The sequence below is a fragment of the Dipteris shenzhenensis genome, chromosome 26 (assembly GCF_047967505.1).
Source record: "Dipteris shenzhenensis isolate YYH24624 ecotype China chromosome 26, Dip_SZ_1.0, whole genome shotgun sequence".
Taxonomy (NCBI): domain Eukaryota; kingdom Viridiplantae; phylum Streptophyta; class Polypodiopsida; order Gleicheniales; family Dipteridaceae; genus Dipteris; species Dipteris shenzhenensis.
The window spans coordinates 14,721,847-14,735,517 of NC_141621.1; positions in this window are offsets into that span (position 1 = coordinate 14,721,847).

Sequence of the window (13,671 nt, forward strand, 5' to 3'; positions counted from 1 at the left end):
GAGAAAGAGAACTCTTGAAGCTCTAACAACCATTTTGCAAATATCCCCCTAGGATTAGGCTTGCGAACTAGATATGCTAATACAGATTGAGAGGTAAGGAAGAAAAATGGTTGAGGTAATAAATAGGAGAAAAACTTTTTGATTGAAAACATCAAAGAGAGGGATTGCTACTCCATTTCTTCATACCTTATTTCCACCTCTTTAAGCTGTCGGTTGGCATAATAGATGGGTTGCATTCTACCTGCCTCTCCTTTTTGTAGTTAGCTGAGTTTGGTTTAAGACCCACATATAGGTTCTTCTATTTCTTTGTACAAGTGTTCTTTTGGCTTTCACAACTAAGAAGAGAAAAATTGTTTTCAGCCTCCACCTTTGTGTGTATTCCTCCATTGTGTATGTGAGAAAGCCACAAGTGAGACTCCTTCCTTCTCTCCCACTATCTTCACATGGTATCAGAGCCTTGTTCGTGGTAAGGAGCTCAAGAAAGCAAACCAAGTTCGTGGTGTCCTGGTAAGAGGACCAGTGTTGCTTTCCTTTTTCAAGTTTCGGAGCAAATCTCTGCAGGTAGCACAGCCGGAAGTGCAAGAGTGCACCGCCGTCTCAGATTGAGATGCCCTTCGCAGTGTGGCGAGAGGGCAATATATGCTACGGGTAAGGGCAAATCCCTTGGTGACTTTATTTTTCTGATTCGAGGCCATTTTGGGGCCCATTTTGAAGGCGGAAGTTCTTCGCAGGCACTCAGAAAAAGGCCCTGTTTTTGCTATGCGACCACTGCTCTGCAGGTCGGTGAAAAGTTGCCATAGAAATTGCATCGTATGCCTATGCGTAGAGATATTGGGAGTTACAGAATCATCCTTGTTGCCTATTCATGCAAAATCATCATTAAGCAGTGACTGTGTGGTCAAATACCACTTTCGTCAGTTTTGCAGATTTGCCTGTGTGAGGCAGAAGCTATGTTTTTTGCAGTGACAGAATTTTTTGCAGTGTTCTGTAATGGCGTCTGATTCTCTTTCACAGATTGTCACTGAAAAGCTTGACAAGAACAACTTCCAAGCATGGAAGTTTAGAATGACGAATTTCCTTATGGGAAAAGGCTATTGGGAGTTCATTACAGGAAATGAAGAAGAACCAGTTCTTCCTATGTTCCCAATCAACAGGAAATGCAGGCATTTAAAGGATGGCATGAGAGAGCCAAAAAAGTTATGTATTAGATGTCTATCAGTATTTCAGATTCTATGATTGTGCATATTTAGGATGCAAGTACGCCAAAGGAGGCAAGGATTCTTTGGCAAAAATGTACAGCACAAATACGCAAGCCAGGAAAATGCAGCTCAAGCAAGAGTTGCACAATGTGCAGAGAGAAAATATGAGCATCAATGACTACCACATGAAGGTGAAGAAAATTGCAGATGCACTTGCTTCCATTGGGTCGCCAGTGGAAGATGATGGTCTAGTTTCATTGACCTTGAATGGTCTAGGAAAGGATTATGCATAGTTTCGGACATCCATTACCGTCCGTGAAAAATTTCCTGATTTTGAGGAGTTATTTGCTCTTCTAATTTCTGAAGAGCAGAGAAATGGTGGTGCATCTTCTTCAGGAGGAACTTCAAAAGAAACTATCTTCTACTCAAATGTTCTACTCAAATGCTGGAAGAGGTAGAGGCAGAGGTAGAGGAGGCCGATCTGGAGGCCATGGTAGAAATCAAAATATGCAGCAAACTCAAGAAAACCAGTCCTTTGGAGGAGGACGTGGTAACTCTAGAGGCAGGGGGAGCCAAAGAGGTCGTGGTGGATGGCAGAGAGGCCAAAATGCAAACAGCAATGTTGAATGCTACTATTGTGGTAAAATGGGTCATATGGCTAAAGACTGCTACAAAAAGCAGAATGACATTATGAATGGAAAATTGCAGCAAGGCAATCATGCATCTTCTAGTAGATAGGGTGATGACAGAAATGAGCATCTATTTATGGTGCAGCACATGACCAATTCTATCACAAGTGCAGAAGAAAGAAATGATGTGTGGTATGTTAACTCAAGTGCATCAAACCACATGGCAGGTCATGCAGAATGGATGCAGGATGTAAGGAAAATGAAAAAACCAGGATTTATGGAGACTGGTGATGATACTGCACATCTTATTATGCAGATTGGTAAAATTCCTTTGTCTATGCAAGATGGGAAAAAGAAATACGTCTGATGTATTTCATGTCTCGAACATCACCAAGAACCTAGTTTTTGTTGGTCAAATGGTTGAGCAGGGCTTGCAGGTTAGATTTAATCCTCATGGATGCTTTGTTGAGGATATGAAAAATAATGGTCGCTTGATAGCAAAAGGAAAGAAGAAGGGCAAGATGTTTACGTTGGATGCGGACATGCCTGAATTGAGTGCAGCAATGTTTGCACATGGGACCGGTGTTGTTGCAGATATTGATATCTGGCATAAACACATTGGTCATGTTAATGTATAGCGACTTAAATCAATGCAAGCCTAGAATATTGTTGCAGGATTGCCTAAATTCAAGGTTGCAGAAATGCATAAGGTATGTGAAGCCTATCAATTTGGAAAACAGGCAAGGAAACCATTTCCTAGACATGTTCAAGAGAGTAAGAAGCCATTAGAATTAATCCACTCTGATGTGTGGACTACTAAAGCTGCATCTATTGGAGGCTATCATTATTTTCACTTTTATTGATGACTACAGCAGAAAAGTTTGGGTGCATTTTATGAAAAAGAAAAGTGAAGTGTTTGGGCATTTCAAAGCTTTTAAAGCTATGGCTGGAAAAGAAACAGGCCTGCAAATAAAATGCCTAAGGTCAGATGGAGAGGGAGAGTACCTCTCAAATGAGTTTGCAAGGTTCCTGCAGGAGCGTGGCATAAAGCAACAATCTTCATGCGGTCATACCCCACAGCAAAATGGACTTGCAGAAAGGAAAAACAGACATATTAGAGAGGTATCTCGGGCCATGCTAAATGAAAAAGACCTACAAGATTATTATTGGGCTGAAGCAGTTGCTACAACAGTTTACATAATGAACAGGACTCCCACTGTAGCAATACATGGCATGATGCCAGAGGAGATGTATACTGGTAGGAAACCAGATATTTCTCATTTGAAAATCTTTGGTTGCATTGCCTATGTTCATGTGCCAGATGAGTTGAGGTCCAAGTTGGATCCAAAAGCTAAGAAGTGCATCTTTATTGGTTATTCTCTGCAGCAAAAAGGGTATAGATGGTATAACCCTTCTACTCGTAAGTTTACAGTGAGCAGAGATGTTGTTTTTGATGAGATGAGAAGCTAGTATAAACCAGTAAATGTGATGATTGATGTAGATGCACAAAATGGCAATGCTGCACAGAATTCACAGCAACAATCACAAAATATTAGTGGACCTATAGTGTTATCTAGTAGTGGTTCACATACTTCGCTATGGATAGGCAAATTGAGATCAAGAGAATCTCCTCAAAGCAATGCAGATAGTGGTACACAGGTATCACAAAAAGGAAAATTGAGATCAAGAGAATCTCCTCAAAGCAATGCAGATAGTGGTACACAGGTCACTCTTATGTGGATGGTGCATCCAGTGGCTCAGAACAAAGCATTAAGGATGAGTTGGGTATTCCTTCTATTGTTACACCTAGAGTAAGAAAGACCAGGGATGTTTTGAGAGCACCTGGTAGTGAGCCTATTTTGCACAGGTCTACCAGAGTCAAGTATCCTGTGGATAGGCTGAAATATGATGGATTTACAGCCATTCACTATGCCTATATTGTGAAAGTGATACAGGAACCAGAACCCACTTCTTTTAAGGTTTCTTTGAGCAAGCCATGGGAAAAGAAAAATGGGAGAAAGCCATGGATGAAGAAATGGATGCCTTGGATGCAAATGGTACATGGGAATTGATGCCTTTGCCTAAACACAAAAATGCAATTGGCTGTAAGTGGGTTTATAAGATCAAGCACAATGCAGATACAAGGCAAGATTAGTTGTCAAGGGGTATGCATAGACATATGGCATTGATTATGAAGAAACTTTCAGCCCGATTGCAAGGATGGCAACTATAAGAGCAGCCATTGCTATGGCTGCATCAAAGGGATGGTCTTTACATCAGATGGATGTAAAGAATGCCTTCTTGCATGGTGATTTGCAAGAAGAGGTCTTTATGGAGCAGCCAGCAGGTTATGTTCATGCTATTCATCCTGAGTTTGTTTGCAGGTTGAAGAAAGCCTTGTATGGCTTAAAGCAAGCACCAAGAGCATGGTCTGACAAGATAGGACAGTATCTTGTCACTATTGGCTTTCAGATTTCCAAGGCAGATTTCTCACTCTATGTGAGAAAAACAGAGAAAAGGATTATGCTGCTTGTCATTTATGTTGATGATTTGATCATCATAGGTGATAGTGATGAAGATATCCTTCATGTGAAAATGCTATTGAGGCAGAAGTTTGAGATGAAGGATTTGGGAGAGTTGCGTTATTTCTTGGGCATTGAGGTGATTAGATCACCAAGTGGGATACAGCTCTTGCAGAGGCAGTATGGATTGGACATGCTGTCCAAATATGGGATGACAGGCTGTAAGCCTATTTTAGTTCCTCACAGAGGCTGAGTACAGGGGTGCAGCAATGGCTGCATGTGAGGTATCTTGGTTGCATAAGCTACTTTATGATATGCATCAGTCTATAGATGGGCCAGTTTTCATTTATTGTGACAACATGAGCAGTATACACTTGGCAAATAACCCAGTATATCATGCTAGAACAAAGCACATTGAGGTGCATTATCACTATGTGTGAGAGAAGGATTTACTAGGTCTTATTGATCTAGTTTATGTCAACACAGAGGATCAGGTAGCTGACATATTCACGAAGGCATTGGGCACAGAGAATCTGCGCAAGTTTAGAGACCTACTTGGTGTACAAGAATTGGGATTGAGGTCGAGGGGGAGTGTTGAGATATCAAGCTCCACTCGCAATATGCCAGGGTGACCGTTGTGCATTTATGTCACCGACTTGTTAGCTGTAGATGCGGTTGGTACACTGCCCATGAATAATAGCTGGATGACAGCTATCTTGATCTACTCTAGTTTGTGGCTCAATTAGTATGCCACCTTAGTTAGCTGAGTTTGGTTTGAGACCCACATATAGGGTTCTTCTATTTCTTTGTACAAGTGTTCTTTTGGCTTTCACAACTAAGAAGAGGAAAACTGTTTTCAGCCTCCACCTTTGTGTGTATTCCCCCATTGTGTATGTGAGAAAGTGGCAAGTGAGACTCCTTCCTTCTCTCCCACTATCTTCACAGGGACAACTTCCCAATGTCCCTTTGCCCTGTATCCCTCCCTACTATCACCTTCATCTCTCCTTTTTCAAAATTTTTGGTGGTTTTGTATGATTCAACACATTACCTTGTTGATGATCAAACTGTGGATAGAGGGGCTACTAGACTTGCTCTCCTTGTTCTCTCAAAAAAGATTCACTATGTAGTGAAATCATCATTTCTTTTAAATACAAATTCACTATACATATTAACATAATGAATGCAATCTCATTATATTTATACAATTATTATGTTTTTTAAATAGAGTCTTACCATATACTAATAACTCCAACAAGAAACTAGAGAGGAAAAAAAGATTTATATTCCATTGTTATAGAAAGTACATCTCTTATAATTTTCAAGTCATGCTAAAAAATTTTCAAATAGTTGCAAGTCTTTAAAATCCATTGAAAAAATAGACCAAGTTTTCAAAACAAACAAGAGAGCATGAATGCTAGTGTTTTCGCTAAATACAAGTTCAACGTCTAAGGGGACACTCTATGGAGATTCAAGTAGAGATTTGCATGTGTGTGTGTGTGTGTGTGTGTGTGTGTGTGTGTGTGTGTGTGTGTGTGTTCACATGCATGCATGCATGCGTGTGCACGTAGGTGGGTGTGTGTGTGTGTGTGTGTTCACATGCATGCATGCATGCATGTGCACGTAGGGGTGTGTGTGTGTGTGTGTGTGTGTGTGTGTGTGTGTGAGAGAGAGAGAGAGAGAGAGAGAGAGAGTCTAATGACCAAAAGCCACGCTAAAAATATTACCAATGCTAGAAAATAAGAGGTCCTCATAAAAGCTATAAAAAAACTCCAACAAGTTCTTATGATTAATCTAAGGAGTAGGGTGGACCAGGGGTGGACCAACATGGGGAAAAAAGAATCAGCATGGTTTGCTAGACTATAAGAACACATCACACGGTTAGAATTACCATCTAATCACATGTCATGAGTGAAGTAGTCATAAGAAAATAGAACCTTCGAATCCAACTAAATGCAACATTTTCAAATTATAAGGTCCAGTTGAGTGAAGCAATTGTATCCAAGGACGTATAAATGGCGAATTATGACAAAATATGAAGAGGGGAGAGGAGAAGAGTGGAGATGACAAGAGAGGGCAAAGCTAGAGAGCACACCACAAATGACTAATTGTACAATAGATTTAGTTGAAAAAATAGAATATATACAAACCCTTTTAGGTTTAGGGTTACGGGATCTAACCCTTTCCTTTATAGCACTCTATAAGGTTAGTGCTACGCACATATGATCACGTGATGGTGCTATGCACACATGATCGCATGATGTTGAGCGTGAACTCTCAACACCTTCCCTCAAGATCAACATCATGAAGTAGGCCTTCCCTCAAGATGATGATTCTTGGGAATCGAAGAAGGACTAAGCATTACATTCCATCACACCCCTTTAATGGGAATGTCCTTCCTCTGCGTCAAACCAAGAGCTAGTCAGTGTTTCTCGAATAGCTCTTTACCGAGTGGTTTGGTAAAGATGTCTGCAACATTTTCTTTGCTATCACAATGCTACAGTGTGATGTCACTAAGTAACACTCTTTCTCTGATGAAGTGCTCTCTAACATCAATGTGCTTTGTCCTGGAGTGGTATACTGGATTCTTGGCCAATGCTTGAGCCGTCGATTGATTATCACAGTATATTGTTGTTGGCTTTGACTCATCAAAGTAATTTATTTCTAACAATAGTCTTCTAAGCCATATAGCCTCACATGAACCTGTAGTGAGTGCCCTATATTTTTCTTCAATCAAAGACAAAGAAACAGTTGGCTGTTTGTTTGAAAACCATGATATACCACCTTGACCAAGGAAAAATGCATATCCCTGTGTCGATCTCCTGGTCTCATGATCTCTTGCATAGTCACTATCATAGTATCCCATGCAATCGTGGATGACATTTTCTGTATTCTATCCCAAACTGTCTTGTACCTCTGATGTATCTCAAGACTCTTTTGGCTACATTCCAGTGAGACTATTTTGGATTTGCCATAAACTGTGCTAGTGAGCTTACTACATAACAAATATCTGGCCATGTGATTGTCAGATATATAAGAGATCCAATGAGCTACCTTTAGTATCTATCATTGACTATAGGCTTTTCTGAATCTTTAGTAAGTTTCAAACTTTGTTCCATGGGAGTGGCTGCAATCTTGCAATCTGCCATATGAAACTTCTTCAAGAGACTGTCAACATACTTGAGCTGACTCATGAATGTGCTATCTGAATCTCTCCAGAACTCAATTCCAAGATAATAGTGAATAGTCCAAGATCTTTCATGTCGAACTCTATAGATAAGTCTTGTTTTAGTTTTTTGATGAAGCTATTCTTACTTCCTGTCACAATCAGATCATCTACATACAAAAGTGCAATAGTAATGTCTTCCCCTTGAACTTTGTAGTAGAGAGTATGATCTGCATTGGATTTCATGTATCCCAAATCAGCAAAATACTTGTCAATTCTGCTATACCAACGTCTGGGTGCTTGTTTTAAGCCGTAGAGACTTTTCTTGAGATGGCAAACCTTATTCCCCTTTCCTATTTCAACATAACCTACTGGTTGTTGCATGTAGACTTCCTTGTCTAGATAACCATTGAGAAATGCATTCTTGACATCAAGCTAATACACATTCCATTTGCTGAGTGTCGCTAGTGATATCAAGAACCATATGGAATCCATCTTTGCTACTGGAGCATAAGTCTCATCATAGTCTTGACCATATTGTTGTGCAAATCCTTTTGCAACTAGTCTAGCTTTATATCTCTGAATACTACCATCTGGATTATACTTCACTTTGTATACCCATTTATTTGCTATGGCCTTCTTTCCTGGTGGAAGGTCACATAATTCCCAAGTATTATTCTTATACAAAGCATCCATTTCTTCATTCATAGCAGTTTGCCATTCTGGCTTGTCTACTACATCTTCAAAGTACAGTGGCTCTTCTGTACTCATCAAAGTAATATGTTTCTGACAATAGTCTTCTGAGCCATATAGCCTCACATGCACCTATAGTGAGTGAAAATTATTGCTTTAAAACTCAAGTTATATAGAAAAGCCAAATGTATAGTTAGTCCCTAAACTTATATACCCAGGTAGTATACAACCAAGTTTTACTCTTCTACATTTTGAAAAGATACCACCATCATATCTAAGTATGGGTAAATAGAAAGATAATTTACTACTTAACTCAAGTTCTACTAAAAAGCCGACTATATTAAAGGGGTGGTCAGCCCCTAAAAAAGTCCCGAGTAATATATATCCAAGGTTACAAGAGATAAAGTCTAAGATCTTTGAAGGACTTTATATTTATGCAAGGATTCTAGGACGTAGGCTCGACACTTCGCATAGTGGGAGCCTTCAGCAACATACTTCACAAACTGTGGATTCTTATAGCATTGAAGGCCTTCCCACAGTTCCTCATGCAATATGACCATCTTGTGAATGACACTCTTGGGAACTCTATGTTCCTCCTCCAAGCGATCAATCTCATCTACAACAATCTTGGGCAATGAGCCTTCTCTCCCTCTTGTAGATATTCTCTTATGTAGACTCTTGAGTCCATCTCTCTCTCTAGTTTATTATCTCTCTATGAGTAGTCTTGGAGATTCTGCTCCCTCTTATACGTATGAAACCTCTTCTTCTCCCTTGTGTTTGTAGTATTTTGAGTTGCATTGGAGTGGAGTCTCAATCTATTGGTAATGAAGGTCACTTTAGGTTCTCTCTCTTGAGTGTCTCTTCCCTTTTTCCATTGTTTTCTCTTCCAAAGTGCTCAAAAGTGTTGTCTATTCGGCCAGTCATTGCATATACATGGTTTATCTATTTCCCAACTCACAAAGGGTGCTCTTCCTTTGCTCTTAGGCAACCTCTATGGGACTTGCATCGTTGATAAAGTTTAATCATGGAGGTAGTATTCTCCCAAGTCGGCACTAGTAGAAGGAGTACGTGTTTTTCATGACAGTTTGACTCCCTCTCAGTATTTTGCTCATAACTTTTTGCTCGATGGTCCAATTTGAATGAAACTTATATCAGCGCAAAGCTCTCTTTAAGGAGCATCATACTATGGTTTTAGTTATTGTATTAGATGTTAAACAAAAAATCTATGACTCTCTATGTGTGACTATTTCTTTTTCAGATAGTTTTTACCCCTGCCCAGTAAACTACCCATATCTTTCTGATTGCTTCTCTGTTTCTTACAAAACTTATATCAAAGCAAATCCCATTTCAAGGCGCATCTTGATATGTGTTTGAATATTTGATATCATGTCTCTACTGAAAGTTATAGGCCTCTATATCTAATGATAGTTTGCATAGTGTTTTGAGGTATCTATGAAGGAGGTGCAATGTTTCCCCAGAACCTACCCATCCGACCCAATCAGCCACTTCAAACTCCTTGATATATATCAGTTCATGTCATGTTGATCCGCAAGATCTTCTTTCAACAACTTATCACTCTTCTCTTTGGCACAGACCGGCTTGCTGAGATTATGGCCTCTGCTAATCCTTTCCTTCTCCCTATGCTTGAGTACAACATCACTTGGGATGTTACCATCTTCATTCTCATATAAGGGAGGATAGTATGGTGTGGTCTCTTGGTATAAAAGCTTCTTTTTAATGTCCCTTTCCTAGTGATGAATATCTCTATCACTCAGTTCGAAAGCAGCAAGAAGTGAAGAGGTGCGTGAAGTTTATTACCCCCAACTTCATGTCACAATGGTCGAAGCTGATGCCTTTGTTATGGGTAAAGTATATTGGAAGATGTCCAAAGCAATACGACAGGTTAAAGAATCTGTGTGCTTTGCACCTAGGGAAAAGCAACAAGTGGTATATTTGTTTAATAAAAGAAATGCACACCCCTTTGCATGGAGACACGTTTGCGATACATCCACAATATCAAATACATGCTCAATCAGAGAATCTAGAAGTCATAAGTAACTTTCAAGAGGTTTGTAAGGGCTTGCTTCTAGGAGATCAAGGCAAATTGAGCTACTTAGTGACAACAGTGAACTCGAAGAGATAGACAATATCGTACCTGTGTTAAATGCAATATATAGTGTTGTATGTTACACATGAGGGGATGGATAAGAGAATATGTTAGGTGATGGAAGAGCCATATGCTCATATCCATCTCATCTCATTTTATACTTGGAAGCAATGGATGAAGCTCTAAATATGTAGGTTGTTATGTTGTACGTCAGGGGATTAATGGGAGAATATGTCAAGTGATGGACAAGCACATATGCTCGTATCCATCTCATCTCATTTGGTACTTGAAAGCTAATGACCTATGGGCTATGAGTTATGTTGTTATTATTCAGGTTGTGGATGATTTGGTATACATAATAGCTAGAGCCAACCTTGCAAATACTTTCAAGGCAACATTGAAGGCAACATCGAGAAAAAGGGGAGAAAGAGCATATATGTGCAATCAAAGTTAATATTTTCAAGTCGTAAGGGTTGATCTAGCTATCATGTGTACTAATCCACTTTGATATTTTTCAACATTTCAGCATTAACTTTATAAGTCCACATTATCCACTTAAACCATGTAAACCACTTAATCAATTCTAACCACTTCAACCACCTAGTCCACTTAAACCACTTAGTTCACTTAAACAACTTAGTCCACTTAAACCACTTAATCAATTCTAACCACTTAAACTACATTTATCCACATTATGCACTTAATCCACATTAAACTTTACATTAGCTCCACATTATCCACTTAATTAACTTAAATCACTTAGTCCACTTAAACCACTTAATCAATTCTAACCACTTAAAACTACATTAATCCACTTTATGCACTTAATCTGGATCATTATATTCGAAGAAGAATGTTACAAAGTTATGTATAAAGGTTCCAGAGTTATGTATGAAGTTTACAAAGTTATGTACTAGGTCCCGCCTCTGCCATTCCCTGAGTGCTTAGTCCTACAGCTTGCGAATCTATATTGGTGAGGTCCTCAAACTCAAATGTGTCAGTATCTGCACAGTGGCACCCAAGTCCCCAAAAGTATCTCTGTAGCATGCAATCTTAGCCTCTAGCATGTCTATGCATGCTCTCTGCATGCTTGCAAGTCCTCAATCTCTTTGTCTTGAGTTGCAAGGTGAGCTTGTAACTCCTTAGCAATAACACCCTACTGATAGAGAGGTATGGCAGATGTTGCCAAGTCAATAAGGTCACTATGTGCCTGGGGAGTTAGCACGCGAGGCCTTAGAGCATGGGCTCTCTATTCTTTGTTCTTGCTTGCTTGCGCTCCACAAGACGTCCCCTTCATGTTCCTAACAAGTGGTGCTTGTCGTTCCAATCCACACATCGATGCAAGACATCGCGGACATGAACCTGCTGTATGGAGAAAATGGGTATCTGCTGGTTTTTTGGGATGATCCCTTCCACCTCTATGAATTGCTAGAGAAGGATGTGGACAATGGATTTGTGCCACAAATCTGACAACTTGGGCTGTGCATATTTGTTTCTAGCATTTTCGAATCGAAGAAACAAGGTGTTTCTTACGAACTCTAATGGACAAAGTCTTTGTAGCCGAAGAGCCTTGCACGATGTAATCATCCATTGGACCAATGGCAAAAATACCCAGTCCCTCCCTTCCCAGCATCTCTCTTTGGTCCTACAAGATAGCTTGAGCCTCGGCATGATTTAGTTGGTCTGCTAAATTGGCCTCTTGAGGCACAAATGATGCTTTGGGATCCTCATGAATTGGAGGTTCCTCTAGCTGGGGAGGATCCTTTGGGAGAATGTTCTCTCCCTCCCTGCTCATATTTAACCTTAAAAATGACCGAAAGTTATAATTCTTTTATATCATGTATACCAAATTAAACAATTAAATTCAACATAGAAACTTATTGCATCAATTCTTATTTAAACAATATCTCATGAACTCATACCAAGATGGAATGTGTCATGTTAAATATTATCAACTTGAATTTCAAATATACAAACTTGAATCATGGACTAGAGACTTGGATGATATACAAAAATAGTAATGTTACAAGTAATCATATTCAAAAATTCATATTATGAATTGTCCAAGAAAGACTTAGTCATTTGTTGGTCTAAGTCGGTGGGGATTGAGTTGTATGCTGCATCTTGGAGCAATATCGAAAACCCCACAAAAATTTGTAGTGCTTGGATGACTTTTAGGTTGTGCAAACTTTCCTTAAACTGCAAATCATCGTAGCCACCGCCCAATTAGACCTTCTCTGAGTCCAGTACTAGCAGATGGTGCACAAATGTCTATGATCTTCAAAATGTGAAGAGACATTGTGTACACATCTTATGCAATGTCGAAAGGTAGGGAATTGGTGCACTGGCACTCCGGAGCAACATGGAGAAATCTTAGACAAGAACTTCGCACAATGTTGAGACTCTTACTGGGGGTAACAAGTGCACCTAAAATATCAAAAACATGCTAACGGACGTGTGGGTCTCTAGCAGGCATTTTTGCATCATCTCTATGTCCCATCAGAGATGGCCTCGCTGTTCGTCATGTTTGAGGTAGGTCAGCCATCTTTCCAAATGATTTCCATTCCAGAATGGAAATATTATCATTGGATTATCATCATGTACTAGACCTATAGCTTGGATGATGCCCAGATGTACAACATTGCCCAGACATGTGGCTTCCTCCAAGGCTCTTGCCTTCAATGCATCGGTAGACACAGAATGCTCCAACACCTTACAGGCATAAATTGTATGCGGATCAAATGGTGCGACAAGAAGATTGCACATGCTAAAAGTTTTGCATATACGTGTGCCCACAGCTGTAGTAGGTGTGAATCGAACATCGCATCATTGAAGCAGTATGGGTCACATGGGTGTTGCCACTTGTGCACGTTCATGTAGGCCATGTGATGCGGGTGGTGCTTGTGTAGGCAAGTATGGTGAGAATGATGGAGATGGAACCCTATCAACACGTGTAGATAGATTGTGCATTCTCGGTGTAGGCAAGTATGAAGGAGAGGTAAACTAGTCAGTGAGTGCGACAAGAGGCACAAACGGAGATGCAAAAGAAGTTGCAAAATTTGGGCATGCATGTGATGGGAGACATGGACTAGGTGGAGGAATTGCTTATGGGTATGGAAGAACTTGGGGAAAGGGATATGTGAGAAGACAGGTTGTGGTGGATGCATTGGTGCATATGCATAGCATGGCTACAGTAATGCTTGTGGCTATGGTGGATGCAATGATGCTTGTGATTGTGGTGGATGCAATGATGCTTGTCGCTACAGTAGTGCTTGGGGGTGCGGGTGCATTGATGGAAGGGAGCACGAGGCAACTCCTTTACCTTTGAAACCTTGCCACACATTCTAAATGTATGCGA